The sequence below is a fragment of the Arctopsyche grandis genome, chromosome 7 (genome assembly GCF_051622035.1).
Source record: "Arctopsyche grandis isolate Sample6627 chromosome 7, ASM5162203v2, whole genome shotgun sequence".
Taxonomy (NCBI): Eukaryota; Metazoa; Arthropoda; class Insecta; order Trichoptera; family Hydropsychidae; genus Arctopsyche; species Arctopsyche grandis.
Genome location: NC_135361.1, coordinates 16,212,650 through 16,218,649, shown reverse-complemented (window position 1 = coordinate 16,218,649; position 6,000 = coordinate 16,212,650). Strand labels below are relative to the sequence as shown.

The window sequence follows — 6,000 nt, the reverse complement described above, 5'->3', positions numbered from 1 at the left end:
GGCATAAAGAGGAAAGACAGGAAACGGAATAAGTTTGTGAGAAGTTTGACAAGAGTGTGGACATAGTGGTAAGAGTGAAGAGATTGAAATGGCAATGCGTGGGCCACGTGGCTAGAAGAATGGACGAAAGGTGGATAAAAGAAGCACTAAAATGGTATCTGAGAGAATGCAAAAGGGTAAAAGGAAGACCGCAGAGAAGATGGGTAGACAAAATTAGGAAAATGTGACGTTATGGAAACGTGTTGGAGAGGTAGACGAATGGGAACGTGTTGGAGAGGCCTTCATCCAGCAGTGGATGGTGAGCTGTAAATGATGATGATGAATATATACCAATTTCCCACAGCTGGTCGATTTCAGTATACAATTTTTCTTTGCAATATAAAAGCATTTTTTTGCAACCGAACGAAAAGTGTCTCGCAATGTTTTTATCGCTTTAATGAGAGTAAAACGCATGTATAATTTACAATGGTATTGCAGCATTGGTAATAAAAACAGCTGTTTCTGTTTTTAATGAACAGAATTAATGTGGAAATAATTAAATGAAGCATATTCACGTATTTTATTATTCGTGAATTGGATATATACATATGTACATACATATGTAGACTATTTAGTGTGAAATAGATGCAAAATAAAATAGAACATTCAATATTCCAATTAACACTGCAATGAAGAATGGAAATGGTCACAATTTTTGTACGTGTATAGTTTTGACTTTAATCAATCGATATGTACGTACTTATGTTCATATTTTTTTTAACTAGGGGTCATTAAGGGTTTATATTACAAATACTGAGTGAAGCCTGGTAAAACAACTAGTTTAAGAATGAATTAGAAGCATGAAAAACGAATAAATTCAAATTTATATATGAATGTTTTAAAAAATCAATATTCGATTGTTTTCATTATTATTTTGTTTTTTTTCAATCGAAAAACCAGATTCATTAGCAGCGTCTGAATTGATATAAAAAGGTACAGAAATCAGAAAATTGTTGTAAAAATAATCTGACTGATTTCATAATTATGTAAATTTCTAAACTTAGTTTTCACGCTGTATATGAAAAAAAAATCACGTAAGTTAGATCATTTTCACATAACTAATAGTTGACACTTACACATGTATTATATATGATTAGATTCAACAATTAGTTTTTAAGCCCACTTTTGTGTTCCTAACTACATATTTATGTTCCGGTTATTATGAAAGTAGAATAAAGCATGTATTATTTCGTTTGGAATAATTGGACATTTCCGTAAATTTGTTTTAAAACATATTTTGATACAACATTAAAAACACACACACATTTTTTCTAGATCATGAAAATGTGATCAGTAATCGATTCTGAGTTCGAATCAATCAAAATCTCGAGTTCGAGTTTTCGTATGATCACAAAACTTCATCTATTGTTACTACGTACATGGATACAGTAAATATATTTATACATTATGATTCTAAGTTTTATGGATATACTGTACTAGTAGAATTTTACGATTACCTTGTAAAATAACGGTATTTTTTGTACCTACAAAAATGAGGTACAAAAATTATTTTATTAAATGTTCTCTTTATTTTTTTTTATTTTTTTTATTTTTTATTTTACATATATACCAGGAAGGCCTTACAGGTAAATCCCAATTTGTCCATGACCCTTGGCAACCTGGTGTGATGGATTGGGACCACCTGTCATTTTTTTGTTATTATTATTATCTATCCATTTATATAATATACCTATTAGCAGAACCCGGCATGCATTGCAATGCCACAATAACGCATGGAATTCTTGTTCTTGTTCTCGTTCCCATTCTCATTCCCGTTCTCGTTCCCGTTCCCATTTGTTCGAAAAACGCAGGCAGCGAACACATTTGAAATTATAGCGTTGCAATGACACTCATTGCAACGCTATAATAATTAGTTTGCGTTCCAGTTTTTTCCCTTTTTTTCACAGTAATCTTCCCGGACATGCATACAACAAATCCTGAAAGTTCCATCGTAATCAGTTCAGTGGTTTAGGAGCGTATTCGACACACAGACACACAGATAGACATTCATTTTTATATATGTATATATAAAAGTCTTTTTATTTCTTATATACAGGATCGACGTCAATTCGTTAAGTTTGGGAGTTGCTTTTCTTATGAGTATGTTGCCACTACTGGGATTCCCCAAGGATCAAATCTTGGCCCTTTATTATTCCTAATATTTATCAACGATATTCAATCTTCTATTCACCATTCTAAATTTTTATTATATGCGGATGACTTAAAAATCTATAAGAGAATAATTGATTTACCTGACGCTCTTTATTTGCAAGAGGATTTCTATTTATGAATGGGCTAATGTTAATAAACTTCCCTTCAATATCCTAAAGTGTCGGGTCATTTCTTACTCTCGTTCTCGTTCTCCTATTAAATATCCGTATAAATTTCATGATTCTCTTCTTCAGAGAGAATTATTTATATCTGATCTGGGAATAGTCTTCGAAAATAGTTGGAGTTTCAACATTCACATTGAGAATATCTGTGATAGGGCAACAAAAATCCTTGGATTCGTAATCCGTAATTCGTCCGAACTAGGGCTCACTGCCATTCGTCTCTTATATTGTACATTAGTTCGCAGTGTGCTCGAGTTGGGCTCCATTATATGGTCTCCCTATCAACTTCGTTACTCTCTAATGTTGGAACGAGTCCAAAGGAAATTCCTTAGATTTTTATATCTGAAGACATTTGGATTTTATCCATATCTGTTCCCTAGTGCCTTTGTCTTGGGATCTTTGGGTTTCAACTCCCTGGCAAAGAGAAGAGATTTATTTCTTGGGAAACATTTCGTAAATTACTTAGAGGAGAGATTCACAATCCCGCTATCCTGGAGAAACTAAAATTCTGGGCCCCGGAAAATCGTAGAGTTTTAAGAAAACATGATATATTTTTGCCAATTAGGGCTAAATCAAACGTACTCATGAACTCCCCCCTCTCGAGAGCTGTTCGACTCCTTAACTTACTGGCACATTACTTGGACCTATTCGATGCCAGTTATGTTGAGTTGGTGGAACACATCCTAAATAGCACGATATAAATTTTTCAATCTTATTTCTTTGTTTTTATTTTGTGTACATATTTTTTACTTGATTTTTATTATTTTTTTATGGTGTTTTTTTTATTTATGATTTTTATTATTTTTTTATGATGTTTTTTTTGTAATTTTTATGATTTTTATTATTTGTATTATAATCACATTGACGCTTTGGGGCAACCTGTCAAGTCTCTGTGGTATTGATTTTTTTTTAAATAAAATATAGAATAAAGAAGATAGATAGATAGATAATAATAAATCAAATATATAAATATAAATGTTTAGTACTAAGTATTGTAGTTTTTAGAACTAATTAACAACAATTTGACTACAGGTGTTGCTTTGGGGCAACCTATCATGGCACATACGAATTATGAATATATTCAAATTTTAAACAACCGATTGGAGTATTAGGGTATTATAGAAAGATTTTCCCACGTCTGTGTTGGAAATGGGGAAAAACCAACCGGTGTGAACGAGCCTCGATCGGAGCAAACGGCCTACGCGAATCTCCGCGAAAATGTAACGGCCAGTCCCGGACCGGTCGTTTCGGCGTGCGGTCGCGCCGCGCCGCGCTTTCCCCTCGGATTGAACGTGTGTATGCGCGGCGAACGAACACACACTATCATAAACACACAACACACGAACACACACGCCATCACAAAACATTTGAAGAAACAATTTTCATGCAAAAAAATCGCATTTCGAACGAAGCGATCTCGAAGTATTCGATATACATACATATGTACATAGATATGTATACTAAAATTTGCAACAATTGTTTTTGAGTGTGTGTTGTTTGTTGCCTGTTGCTGAATATACACGTGTACCGTACGTTCATCCAGATAAAACCAAGTGAGTAAAATATCATATTTATAAACGATCTCTCGTCTGTGTGGATCGTTACTTTAATTACGTTCTGAACAATGCGCAATTGTATGTGGTATTTATCTGTGTGTGTATGTGGGGTATAATTTGTTGAGATCGATGCGTGTCGCTCGTGTGGCTAGGTTGTAAAATTAATTGTCGGAAAATGCAATGAAATGTGTGTCGTTAAAGCCCGGGGAATGCGGGGATGTCGAGGTGAGATTTATAGTTGGAAAATTTGCTGCACGTGTTTGATTCGGAAAAGCCTGTCGTAAAATATTTGCATGTTCTATCTACATATGTATGTATGTATGTATGTATATATGTGTGTGTCTGTTTTTTCTGTCGTTTTATGCGTGTGTTGTAAAACGGGTTGAATATTTATTGTCTAAGTTGGTCTTTATGGGTATAAGTGAGTCTTGGATGGGGGTAAGAAAGGAAATTGTAATGGACTCTGGGGATTTCCCATTTTGAAGGGCGGATTCTGGGCATGAAAAAGGGATAAGTGTCTCCTATTGAATGTGGTCAATTTGATGTAAACGATTTCGAAGTTGGTGATTTTTGTATGAATTATTTATTATACATTTTTAAAATTTTTAACTCATGATGTTTTTATTACTTATCTACATATGTACATATATATGTTTTTAGTTTTATTTCGTTCATGCATTTTTCTTTTCATGTACAAAAAAACCTTGATATATTAACTTTTAATTTAGATTAACTCATTTTTTTAATATAGTAATATTAATAGTGATATTTATAATGAGATTCATTTATGTTCCATTCAAATATTTATATATATAAATATTTATTTAATTTAAATTAAAAATAAAATATTTCATTTTCGTATCATTAAAATGTATGGAAACTCTTCCGAAAATTTGTGAGGGTAATTTTTTTTCATTTTGCTTTCATATGTATGAATATGAGCCGTTAAATTTGAAAATGGCGGAAGTTCAATTTTCAGTTCAAAAAGCACTTTTTCTGTTTAACTTAATTCTCAATTTTTTATCGCTTATTTTAATTTGATATGTCCAGAATCTCGGAAAAGCAGAATAAACGTATTACAGGCCACCATTATTTTTAAATATTGTAAAATGCAAAACATTATATTTAACGTTTTGCGAGATATTTCTCAAAATGAAGAAAAGTGGAGTCTCAAATATAACGGCTGATATGTACATATGAATTTATCTATATACATATATTCATATTAACTGATTTTATTTTAGCTTAGAAATATTTACTTAAAAATAAATTGATGAACATTTATCGTTTGAAGAATTCTATTAGTTTTTATATCAAACATACGGTAGGTTCTATGTATTTTTAATTTTAAATTGGAGTTTTCAGTTAAATTTTATAATAAAGACGTTCGAAAATAATATTATCCAATGACTTAATTAATTGCAACGTATATGAACAATATACATATGTACCTACATATACCCAAAATCATTAGCTAAATTTGGATCTGGTCTCACATTGTTCGGGATCGGTCCATTTCCCTCGCACTAAGTCTGCTCCGAAACTTCCCCGAAGCGTTGTATCAAGAAACTTAATTTTAACTCGGCAAATACATGTAATTCAAATTAGATAGAATAATGTTTCACCCCGGGTCAGGTCTTTGAAGTGGGATGCCTATGTAAATGTCTAGAGATTCGGCGAACGAAAACGTAATACAAAACTTAACGGGATTGATAGCACATCGGCAAAGTAATATTAACCGCGACGGCATGTATGTATGTATAGTAAATCGATTAGATTCATGATGAATTGATAGTTTTCCAAGTGGAAAATCTGAGAGGCACGTGCCTCCGGGTTCGGCGCATCGAGATTAGCCAATTTCTGCAGAGGAGAGCGCGAAATTTTCGCCAAGTCATACCTTCGAGGATTTATCGCCAATTACCAACTCCATTGGCCGCTGTTTCCTCAACGGAAGTTGCGTAATAACCCACCGGGAGGGACAATTAAGGGCGCCATAAAAACGAAACAATAATTTACCGAAGCCGTAGCAGCGTGTAACTGTGCCTACATACTACATAGTACATACACCGAAC

The 6,000-nt window shown here is 33.1% G+C and overlaps 1 protein-coding gene across 1 annotated transcript in view; it reads left to right on the top strand.

The window, feature by feature from the left end:
• Nucleotides 1-3,600: 3,600 nt before the first annotated feature.
• Nucleotides 3,601-6,000, top strand: part of LOC143914597 (neuroglobin-like) — an 88,127-nt gene continuing 85,727 nt past the window's right edge. The window contains exon 1 of the mRNA XM_077434868.1: nucleotides 3,601-3,925. The gene's annotated coding sequence lies outside the window, so the exon portion shown is untranslated. The remainder of the gene's footprint in view (nucleotides 3,926-6,000) is intronic.